Genomic DNA, 12960 nt, shown 5'->3' with positions numbered 1-12960 from the left:
CTGTACGTACGTACATGTATGTAACTGGCCATTTGGTGCTTATCGTCGGTTCCTCCTGTACTCCTTTCGAGAACTTGACAGGTTTGTAGAAGATCAATTCTTTAATGTTTTATAGTGTCACTCATATCACACTTGCTTTATGAAGGCAATACACACCAATCACATCAATTTAGATTTTCATTTTCAAGGTACTAATGTTCTTGACATTTTGTAATCAATTTTATTCAACAGCGCCTTCCAGAATAATAACTGTCAAAACTGAACTTCATCACCTATTAAACAAGATGCCACTCAGTCCGGGCTCATCATTGATTTTTGTTGGTCGTTCTTCTATGGGTAAGTGAGCTTTCCATTAGTCAAATACAGGAATGGTACATAAAACACCAGAGCATCATGGAATATTTTGTCTGTGAACATAGTTTTTGGCGACCATTACCAAAGAAGAACTTGTCTATCCTAATAATATTGCTGTTTCCATTTCGTACCAGGCAGAGAAATACACGATAGTATTGAGGACTGGACTACACAGCATGGTGTGACTGTGATGTTCTTCCAAATTCATGCCTTTGAACAGAGTCTTAGCGAGTTAATGGAGAAAACTCTTCAGAAGAACCGAATCGACATTTATCGCAAATTGTTCAACTTTGTCGTCTTCTGTGACGGTATCAACAACTGCTTGTCACACATCATAAAAATAGTAAGTTTACCAAACAACTTTCATGTCTTATGTTCGTTTACAATAATAACTTACATATTTCTTTGATAGACATACTGGATTTTTCACCTGCAAGTTTATTTGACCGTTTAAAAAGAAAGGTTGTCATTTCATGACAACATACAAACGTCATCATAAATTATAAAACATAAATCATTTGTTCCATCTGCCAAAGACTTCCAGAAAAGACGCGGAATGTGGACAAGGAGCGCTGCTACGTCATTTTTCGAAATGGTTCTTCCTGAATGTGGGTCCACCTGTGTTATCGGAGGTGCATGCTGATCTGGACAATATAGCAATTACAGTCGAGGTAATTGGATATGAGATAACTACGAGACTTGAACAAAATGACAAAATGACCATCGAATCATAGATACAGTCATGATTGAGTACCGTTATTATTTTAATCCCGAAGTAGTTCATTACATTCGTTTTCAGGAAAAGCATATATCTGGTGGTTCCGCTGTTACAATTGATACTCTCATGTGGAAGCCCAGTGGTCGGAAATGGTCGCGAGTCGGAAGCATCACAAACAACAGAGAGATCCGTGACGCATTCGTTTCTCCTCTCTTCCCAAATACAGCATACATGTTGAATGGAAGAAAACTGAAAATTGGCATTTTGGAGGTGAATAGCTACATTTAAGGGTGTATGTTTAGAAAAGTCATTAGCTTCTGAAATGTAAAAGATAATATTAGTTAAAGCCATAAATAACATGCATTTGGTTAAAATAACGGCTTTTTACTAAGATATTTAATGCTAGAAACTTATATTCTGCAGTGGGAACCATTCTGCACGAAATCAACTCCAAGAAATGGGTCAATTGTATACGCTCATGTATGCAAGGATCTCCTCGACAGCCTTGGCGAATATCTCAACTTTACGTAAGTGTTACCAATACCTATCTCGAATAATTGTATCAGTTTTACATGTGCATTTGTACTCTGCATCCATAACAACTACGATAACCAGGGGTGTTACTGACACAATTTTAGTCTTCCGTCTTTTCAAGCGCCAACTTTCTCTTAAACTTCAGATACGAACTGCTCGAACCGCCTGACAAGTCGTGGGGTGAACTGACACAAATGTGGAGCGGTCTTCTTGGGATGGTAGCACGAAATGTAAGGAAATGATATATCGAGGCGAATTGTTTGCAAACGTTGATACATTGAAACATAATGCTTTAATCCAATCCCACTTTGTAATTTCAGGACATCGACCTTTCAGGCATACCTTATGAAATCACTTTGAAACGAAGCAAGTCCTTTGCATTTCCCAATATCCTGTATCAATCGGAATGTGAGGTAGTCCATAGGAAACTGTCAACTAAAGACAACCACTGGCTGTTGTTGGTGTCTGTATTCAGATGGGAAGTGTATGTATGCGGACTGCTGACGATGGCACTGTGCATAGGTCTGTATACACTGCTGGAAAGATACGGTGTTGGAAAGGATATTAGGGTTGGGGAGATACCTGCATGTCACCCCTCAACGTCGGACAGTATCATGACGGCGGTTCGTGTGCCGCTATATCAAGGTAAACAGCTATCATTTAGATTTTCTGACATTGGTTTTTGTAGATATCAGCGTGTTTAGTTTATCGTAGACCACTCGTTTGGGATATATATATTTCATCAATATCACTGAAGTAGTCAGGAACAGGAAAGTGGTTCACAATTAATCAATAAAGATATCAAACAATAACTACTGTAAATTACAACAACTCCAATCTATCCATATATATGACAATCTGTGATACTCTAGTAATTTTACTGTCCTTCGTTGACAGGGTTTTATATTTTATATGTTTTATGAATTTAGAACTAGTTTTAGTCACGATATGGCTGAAATATTGCCAATGTGACTTTAAATTTTAACTCACTCACTCACTCACTCCATATATATGGACGTCTAGTGTCACGGACATTTATGTTTAAGTACCACATCACCCCATACATGACAATTGCGTTTCTTGGTATGGAACCAATGTTGGCTGTGAGCAGGATCGTTTGTGTTTTATATCTTTCAACTGCACTCTTCACAAAAGGAAACCATGAACACAAAAGCAAAATATCATTGAAAAAAAAATGGTTTTATTCAAATTCCAAATAAATATGCGAAATTCAACGGTACAGCTCGACATTTTGTCGAGTAATACATTGGTATCCCGTGAACATTTCACCAGGACGACAGTCATCATAGTCATCACTGCTGTCCACGAGGTGGCATTGACGTTAGTACCTCGTATGTATGACCACCTATTACTGCTAGAAGTGAACGACACCTCCTTGGCACAGATCGAATCAGTTGTGTGATGTTCCGCTGTGGAATCCTTCTCCATTTCTCCTGCAGCATGTTGAACAGCTGTTGACGCGTCAATGGCGGTTTACGGCGTCGACGTGAATGTTTCTCAATCTGATCCCACAAATGTTCAATTTGGTTCGAATCTGGGGATCTAGAGGGCCAGGGAGGGACATTGATGTTGTTATTGGCTACGTAGGCCACTGTAGCACGTGCTGTGTGACGTCTGGCGTTGTCCTGTTGGAACAGCGCCCTCTGGTCGGCGATACACGTGAGAAAGAAGAACCTGGTCAATATGTCGAGCGGCCATCAGATTGTATTGGACAAACACCAATTCCGATCTGCGGGTGTATGAGATGGATCCCCACATCACGACACTCTCTTCACCAAATCTGTCCACTTGCCTGATTCAGTTGGGTGCAATACTTTTATTGCGTCGTCTGTAGGCACGTTGTCTTTCGTCACGTCGCGATTCATCACTGAACCATATTCGCCTCCAGTTTCCAAAGTTCCATGGCTGCACGGTGCTACACCACCTGATGTAGTCGTGTCAGAGACGTCTGGCACGCACACCTGCCTCTCGGAGACGGTTCCTGATTGTCTGGTCAGACACTGTCCAGGTTACAAACTGCCCTGTGTCTCGGGCGGAATGATGGCGGTCACGTAGGTATGTTACCCGGATGTAGCGATCTTGACCTGGTGTGGTGACTCGCTATCTTCCTGACTTTGGGAGGTCATTTGTCGAACTGGAATACACAAAATGATCCCACAAACGAGTTATTGTGCTGGGATGAACGGTGAAGTCCTTGGCTCGACACTTTTTGATTTGCCAGCTTGCAATTGTCCAACGGCAATATTTCGGACTGCTGCGTTGAGACGTCCCATTTTCTCATCCAATATTTGCAAAGATCTTAGATGAATTTCCGAGATGCACTTGGGTCTTTTATAGTCTTAGGTTGCACTCATGCATTTCCCATGAAAAGCAATAATTGCGGTTTTGGTTGTGTTCCATGACAATCAAGCTCATCATGACAATCATGATCAATAAAACCATTTAAAATCGTTTCTGGTTGCGTTTGCTCGCCCATATTCTTCTATACCAAGCCAGCGACAATATTCAATCCTCAAAACATTCTTAATTTGACACATGCGTACAAACTTTCGTCATTATTTTCAAATTTCATTTTGTATTTCTTTTTATGAAGAGTGTTGTTATCGATATTAGATTTCCCCCAAAATTAGCTGAAAACATAACATCCTAATGATACTTTACATATAGTCAAGCTTCAACTGGATTTTGTACAAATTGACAAACAAGTCCAGCCCAAACCATCAACACGTGTGTGCAAAACTGTCTGTCTGAAAAAAATAGAGATCTAAAAAGTATAAACTGGAAATAATATTGTATGTTTTGGACAAGAGCATTTTAGGTTAGCTCAACAAAGATTAAAAAATACGAGACAAAAAGATTTAAATTAATCATATAAAATGTTCGACTTTGGATGTACCTGTCAAGGATATACATGAGATGCTGTCTCTCTATATACTTCAGCCTGAATAATGCCAGCTCTCTTACATGGCATCTTAGAAACACTGATAAAGAAAGAAGGTTCAGTAACTCTTTAAGTTCGCATATAATACCAGATCTTTATGTTTGTCAAAGAATAACCTGATAAAACAGGTAAATCTCCTTATTACACAAATGTTGTAAATAGCCTGTCTTGAGTATTTTACACATGTTTTTTGCAAGTGTCACCCTGCACCCAAATTCCATGTATCCAGACTTCCGTGTAACATTCGTCTCCCATGTTTCTGCTTTTAATAGCACAATGCTGGGCCAGTCAAGTGAATGCACGTACCACTAGTCGACCAGTCCAAGAGACGTACCAACTTGTTTTCAAAGATGTCTCTCCTCTTCCTGATAGCATCCCTCAGTGTCATATCCACCAACAATGAATAGTAATGTGTTAATGAATATGTTATTACATTTCTCTTGAATAATGCATTGAACATTTGAAATTTTCATCCACAGGATCAGTGCATCTCCCACAGAGCATATCTGGCCGCATATTCTTGGCAAGTTGGTGGTTGTTTTGCATCACCATTGTCGCAGTTTACACGGGTAATCTGTTAGCAATTATATCTGTGGCTAAGGAAACGATACCCTTCAATACAATGGAAGAGCTTGCAGAAAATGAGGCCTTCAGGATTATCATTTCTAAAGGGTCAGCTCACGAGGATATCTACAAGGTAAGTATTATAGACAACGAACTGTTCGATAACCTCATGTTCACGTGTTTTGGGGTCCTCGACCGACATGTTGTATACTAATTGTTATGAACAATCTACATATTTGCTGCTTTACTGATGGATCACATTTTGCAAATTGAATTCCATGTTAAGAATAAAATAGTAAGCTACATTGGCCCTGTGTCACAAACCTACTTTACCAATAATTGTACTTTTTGAACGCCTTTCAGTATTCTAATGATAGTGTTAGTAAGAAAATCTGGACAAAGGTGATGGAGACCCGATCTGCAAATATCGGAAACTCTCTGGACGAAGCTCGTCGCTATAAGATGCTCCTACAGTCAGGTTACTACGCATACATTACCGGTTCAGCCATTGTCGATGGATTAGAAAAGACAGTAAAGAACCTTCGAAGGATGAAATGTAGCAGTGGTCCGAAATATATTAGCCTGCCCTTTCCTCTCAAGTCACCTCTTGTGGAGTTATTTTCAGACAAGTAAGGACTAAAATCGTACACGTTTCATATTTAATTCGCACTCTAACACGCAAGAAATTAATATTTTCCGGTGATATATGCGCTTTGGCAATCTCTTTCGGCAATGCAACACACAATTTCTTCTGAAACTTAAGACTATCAGTGAAAAGATGTTTAGTTTGATTGATTGATGGTATGAGTATGGTTTAACCCCAACCGTAGCAATTATAAAGCTGAAAAAATACAAATTGGCTTCATACATTTTAAACATGCGGAGAATCGAACTCCAGTGTTTCACTCAATGGCCCAAGGCTTAAACAACTAGGCTAACCCACCGCTTCTATACTTATATATTTACAGTAGTGTTACACATACGCATTTCACTGTTCCAGATTCCTTCGTCTGTTTGATAACGGCTTGCTGGAAGCCTGGGCAAGAAAATTGTCCAGCACTAAAGGGAAGGAAAGTGTGCACAGAGTGTCGAAACTTTACGTGAGCGACTTGCAGGCTGTTTGGCTCTTGTGTGTATCAGTAATTATAGTAGCCTTCGTTACATTAGGAGTTGAATGTTTCCAAAACTACCGTGAACACAATGACTGATTGTTTATTCTATGTAAACAGGTCCACTTAAACGTTACTGTTGGTTACAACTATAATTGATGCCCTGTTCATTGCATAGGTGTCAGCATATGGTCTACGATATGCCTCAGATAGCATGATAGACGACTATGTGTCCAAGACAGCATGACAGATTTACTTCAGCGGTATGAAAAGTATTGGTGTTCCGAAGCTTTATCAAAGCAGTATATCCACCACGGTTAGCAATCTAAATCTGTCGTAAATAAATGATTTTGTAAGTCGTCGAGTGTCATGATATAGTTTCCTTTGGTTTGTTTTAAAAGCAGTTTGCCAGGACCGGAATGTTTCGTTTGTTTGCTTGTTGTTTAACGAACCCAGCAATATTCTAGCTATCTGACGGCAGTCTGTAAATAATGAAGTCTGGACCACACAAACCAGTAATTGACACCACGAACATCGATCTACGCCAATAGAATACGATGTCAACAAAGTCGGCGATCCTGACCACCTGATCCCATTAGTCGCCATGACATACATGGGTTGCTGTTCAAAGACCAATTCCAAGCGACTGGAATGTCATTTCCTGCATGTGATTTTTTATTAATGGAACTGTTATCTATTTAGAGTGAAATACGCACCGGAAATGTATCGCATACAGTGGTGTATCTTCAAACATCGGGATAATATCGTATTTAGAGATAAAGTACAGTTGAATGTAATTTTACGTTTAGCACAAAAATTATAACGATCCACAAAATTATCCCCTGAATATGTCTCATTGGTAATATTAAATGCAAATAAACCTTGTCTCGTGTTCTGAATTCATGCTGGACACAGAGCCAGGGGGGAACGGATGTGAAAGAGTGAATAGTGTTGTAGCTGTTTTTAGTAATATACTAATAAAATCACAGCAGGGTCGTGAGAAATGGGACTGACACAGTTGAACCATGTGGAGAATGGAACCTTAATCTATGGCGTGAAGGGCACACGCTTTAACCACTAAGCTAACCAACAGCTCCCATATGGCGGGAAACAATTTGATTGGACTAAAAATGAATACCAAAAACAAAACTAACTAAAAACACGAGTTGGCACCAAAGCCTTCAAAATAAGTATTTAAAGGTCACATGCAACCAAAAAATCAAACATAATTAAAACACAATTATCACTTATTCATGACATATAATATACATTGCTGATTATGAAAAAACATATAAACAAAATTATAAGGGTACAATCGCAAATCAAAAGTGCAATATTTTGAACTTGGGTTTACTTCCCTAGAAACGAATCAGCCGGGATACCGAACCCAGTCAGAGCGGGTGGGTGTGCACTCAAGTGTAACGGCTGGTTCATTTGCCGATGCCCTCACGGCTCATTGTGTGTGTATATATAGAGATGTTGGGTTTTGTAAATACATGCTCATTTTTTGTGTATAACATTTTGCAATCAACAGACATCATAACATGTCATGTGTACAAGTATCACACATGCCTGTCTGTGTAATTACATAATGTGACAGAGACCGAACTCGGGCCATAAATCAATGCGTTTTGTTTATGGTGTATAGCCTGATAGGTGTTAAGTTCAAATTGCATGTGGTCAGTGATCGAAGTTGTGTATTGAATATTGTAATTAGCAGACAGACGAGCAGACACATAGCTGTAAATAAAACAGACATTGAGTTTTGTCTGTGACAACGACATATCTATATCACAGTTAGAAATTCTGTCAACGCTAAATAATGACATTGCTTTTAAGTATCGAACTGAGACAGTGACTCGGTAAGAAGAACGTGTGGGGAAATAGACAGATGAAATTATCTAAACAGTTCAATCAGTAATCTACTGTCATAACATATAAAAAGCTCGTGCCTGTGAAGTATCAACAAAACATTAAAACAATAGCTCACACCAAAGCCTTCACCGAGTATTCACTGGACAACCCGCTTCCAAGCTGCGCGATCCTATTTCACCGCGCATGTGCTATGAGTGCAGCCCAGCTGTTGAAACCACTTTTCCCACAAGCGCTGGGGGAAAACTAGTGAATTGTTTTAACTCCGATTTCGCGCAGTTTTTTTCATCGCGTTATTTTTAACTTTATAAGATGTATTTGCATTTTTGATGATTTGTTTCGATAAGTCCATACCGAAAGGTATCAGAATCTGCAAAATTGTGTTTTACGTACCATGTGACCTTAAACAACAACAGTTCATGAACATTCATGCTCTCTTTATTTGTGGTTTCACGCCGCAAAAAATATTCAAATTGTATGCACAGTACCAAGTACACAAAAAGCAGAATACTCCCTCAGAAATCACAGACAAAGAACAAAGACAGCAATGAACAGAAATTCAGACTCGGGCATAAATTAGGTGAGCGGCACATCCTGCTCTTGGCCGTTCTTACACAATATAATTGTGAACAGGTATATAGACATTGACAACAATAAGAACAGCAAGTGGCACGGGATAACAATATTCATTGCAGTAGTCATATGGATTGAAAATCGAGACTAATTGCAATTATATCTTGGCATCATAGTATTTGACCTTTGGAGTTAAATCGCGTAATTCAGTCGATATAACAGTACCGTCCTCATGCTAAAGTGTATTCGTCACACTATGTCACTCTTTAATGCTGACTAAGAGGCAAAGGGCAACTGTCTTGCCCACTGGCTCGGTGATACAAATTGCAGCTGAGCGTTTACATACACAAGCTACAATGTACTTCGAGGTCACGAAGTCAGACATCTGATCAACATTTTACCTAAGGTCCACAACTCTAGCAGATAAATTGTAGTAAAATGCACAGTGAATGTAATCTACTCAAGTTTAATTTCACTTCCATTAATCGATTAGCTTTATGCCGGAAAGAATCAAAATAAAGCTATTGAACATACACGAGTTAATGCACTGACAAAAGCTCACGTCAATGGCATTGTACACATATGTATACTACACAGTAAGAATCCTACAATCGACTCTTTGGAGATGTTGTTGACATTTGTATGACATCCTGTTGTGTTTGCAATTCAGTTGGAAGTTTCTGAACTTCTCAGGGCAGTCATTATTGCAGAGGTGTGTACTAATGTATTACATGGGTTATTAGGTAAAAAGCTATGGAATATCACAACAAACAACTGAAATATGTTTGACATTTAATGAGTGAAATGGAATATAGTCAACCCATTGAAAATATAGATATGCATGTACTTTTATTATGAGGAATTGAAAATCTTAACAATATTGTTCAAAAGTCCAAAAGTTCACATGAACTTGGAAAAAAGCTGACTTTGACAATACAGCAGTGTTGTGTGAGCGTGTGTTATTTTCACTGCTGTTGATGAGGATGAATTGTGTTCTCCCATAAATAAACGCAGAATATGTCCGAGCTGTTAATGTGGTCGTTTGGTATAGACACGCCACCCGAAAACTGTTTCCTTGTTAATGTGATCATTTGGTATAGACAAACCACCCGAAAACTGTTTCCTTGTTCATGTGGTCGTTTGGTATAGACACACTACCCGAAAACTGTTTCATTGTTAATGTGATCGTTTGGTATAGACACACCACCCGAAAACTGTTTCCCTGTTAATGTGATAGTTTGGTATAGACACACCACCCGAAAACTGTTTCCCTGTTAATGTGATAGTTTTGTATAGACACACCACCCGAAAACTGTTTCCCTGTTAATGTGGTCGTTTGGTATAGACACGCCACCCGAAAATTGTTTCCTTGTTAATGTGGTCGTTTGGTATAGACACGCCACCCGAAAATTGTTTCCTTGTTAATGTGATCGTTTGGTATAGACACGCCACCCGGAAATTGTTTCCTTGTTAATGTGATCGTTTGGTATAGACACGCCACCCGAAAATTGTTTCCTTGTTAATGTGATCGTTTGGTATAGACACACCACCCGAAAACTGTTTCATTGTTAATTTGGTCGTTTGATATAGACACACCACCCGAAAACTGTTTCCTTGTTAATTTGGTCGTTTGATATAGACACACTACCCGAAAACTGTTTCATTGTTAATTTGGTCGTTTGATATAGACACACCACCCGAAAACTGTTTCCTTGTTAATGTGGTCATTTGGTATAGACACACTACCCGAAAACTGTTTCATTGTTAATTTGGTCGTTTGATATAGACACACCACCCGAAAACTGTTTCCTTGTTAATGTGATCGTTTGGTATTGACACAACACCCGAAAACTGTTTTCTTGTTAATGTGGTCGTTTGGTATAGACACACCACCCGAAAACTGTTTCCTTGTTAATGTGATCGTTTGGTATAGACACACCACCCGAAAACTGTTTCCTTGTTAATGTGATCGTTTGGTATAGACAAACCACCCGAAAACTGTTTCCTTGTTCATGTGGTCATTTGGTATAGACACACCACCCGAAAACTGTTTCCTTGTTAATGTAGTCATTTGGTATTGACACACCACCCGAAAACTGTTTTCTTGTTAATGTGGTCATTTGGTATTGACACACTACCCGAAAACTGTTTTCTTGTTAATGTGGCGTCACACATGGTATTATGATTCGACGAACATTGAAAACTATTTGTTTGGTGCCATACCTTTTTGTCAGAGGTTACAAAGTTTGGTGAGCATTTAACTTTGCCTTGCACGCGTTCATCACGAGTCAAAGGTTGGACATGATACACCCACCTTTTCACAAACACCCGGTCTTATCATTATCTGATCATGATGCATGAATACATACTCTTGATATAGTCGGAATCTTACAATCGACTCTGTTTTCAGCATGCTTTTTACTTATGAACATGAAGAGGGTTTTGTAACCTTTATTCCATTTGCTAACGAAGATTCAACCCGAGGGCCAACCGATGTTGTCTACAACGGTCTTGGATATCGTATGTCTCACATGTTACTCAGACACCAATGGTCAGGATAACCCTTATTGTTTTGCCAGACAATACGTCATCGCAACTACCTTGGTTTCGTTACATTTGAACAATTGGGTACACTCCAGAATAGGCATAATATGAAAAGTGAATTTCGAGTGACCCCACCCACCCTTTTAATGTAAACAGAAACAGTTTTTGTAATGGGAGCATGACCATATATAATTTTTAAATATGATCATACTTAAGCCTGAACACAAAGGCTGTTTGCATAAATCCAATAAATATTAAAGAATATTACTACCACTCTTGACCAAACTGAGAACTAGAATTTTCTTTTGACGTACACTATAATCTGAATCAGGTCGAGGTTCCATTCAATATTCTGGTTTGTTTATTCCAATTAATCATGTTGTGATAACGGTCATTTTGCACCTGCGTTTATATTCCCCAATGGAATGACTGCGTTTTTAAGTGAAACCATAGAAATGCGGAGTTTGCCAAACATACTGCTATTGATTTTCCACTGAGAATTCCATCCCCATCTGCTACCGATAGAATAAGCTGCATTTATCCAGGTGGGAAGTGATATGAGGATTGTAAGTAGCGGTGGTGACCTGAAGTTTATCATCGCCATCCAGATTATTATAATTGTACATTTGCATGTGTGTGTAGGTGTGTTCGTATGCGCGTGTGTGTGCGTGTACATGTGAGTGTGTACCTGACCAGTCCTATGGTGTTCATATCGTGTCCAACTGAAAATTGAGATGATATGTAAACCTAGAAATGTATAAGCAAAAGACTTCAGTGTGACACCACGAACAGCAAAGAAATATAATACTGTTCTACAATTATCTTAAATTGATGATGCACATGAAGTGCGAAGCAGCATTCGATCTGCGCCTATTAGGAAACGCTATAAAGACAACCCATGGATCTATGGGAGGCAATCGTCTCAATGGAGTCTAAAAGACAGATAAAGTGGACGCAGCAAAACAAGTAATGAAAATAGTATCAGTTTATTTTCATAATCACAATTGATAGTACTAGTTTCAATGAAAGTCAAAGCTCTTTATTTTGATATTAGCCGAAGACAGTTGAGAGAAATCCTTCAAAAAGGATACACGTTATTTATTACACTCCCTCAATAAAGTGTCCTAAAATGATTGTCCTCCTGAGAGGGTACGTAAGTCAAAAAAACTTTCAAAGTCAATTTCGCTCAACCATACTTTTTAATCGTAGTATTTTTGTTATTTTAATTTTGGCTAAATCTTCCTAACATCGCCAGCGGCTGAAGGGATGGTGTAAATCCAGCTTGGGTCCATGCAGGTAGCAAAAGTAACGTAAGTCCCTATGGTTCCTAGTATGGTGATCTATCTTCAGTTGTTGGCGATCTACAGCCCGTGTTTTATATCGTACTGTCTTCTTCGATTAAAATGTTTTAGTTTTACATGCTAGTTTTATATTCATATCTGTGATTCTCTAGTATTTTTACTGTCCATCGACGACAGGTTTTACACTTTAAAATGTTCTCATTTTCTACTGTCTAAATTGTTTTCGTCACGATATGGCTGAGATATTGCCGATGTGACCTTAAATATAAACTCACTCACTCACTCTCTCAATAAAGGCGACATTACGCAATATTCACAGTAATAAAAACACGTCGGCGCCATAGAATACCAAACCCAGATCATCTGAAACTACAGATTCCAGTGGGTGTAAAAGGTCAAGATGCTGTGAAGATTATATGAATGGTTCAC

General features: G+C 38.8%; 1 long non-coding RNA gene across 1 annotated transcript in view; it reads left to right on the top strand.

The window, feature by feature from the left end:
• The window catches only part of LOC124272972, a 65713-nt gene that overhangs the window by 40600 nt on the left and 12153 nt on the right, over window positions 1–12960 (top strand). Inside the window, exon 3 of the long non-coding RNA XR_006897509.1 lies at window positions 9578–9584. This is a non-coding gene — a long non-coding RNA (uncharacterized LOC124272972). The remainder of the gene's footprint in view (window positions 1–9577; window positions 9585–12960) is intronic.

The sequence above is a fragment of the Haliotis rubra genome, unplaced genomic scaffold (assembly GCF_003918875.1).
Source record: "Haliotis rubra isolate DU_JTF1 unplaced genomic scaffold, ASM391887v1 Scf175, whole genome shotgun sequence".
Classification (NCBI taxonomy): Eukaryota; Metazoa; Mollusca; class Gastropoda; order Lepetellida; family Haliotidae; genus Haliotis; species Haliotis rubra.
The sequence above is the reverse complement of the archived record's forward strand: the minus strand, read 5'-3'. Positions and strand labels throughout refer to the sequence as shown.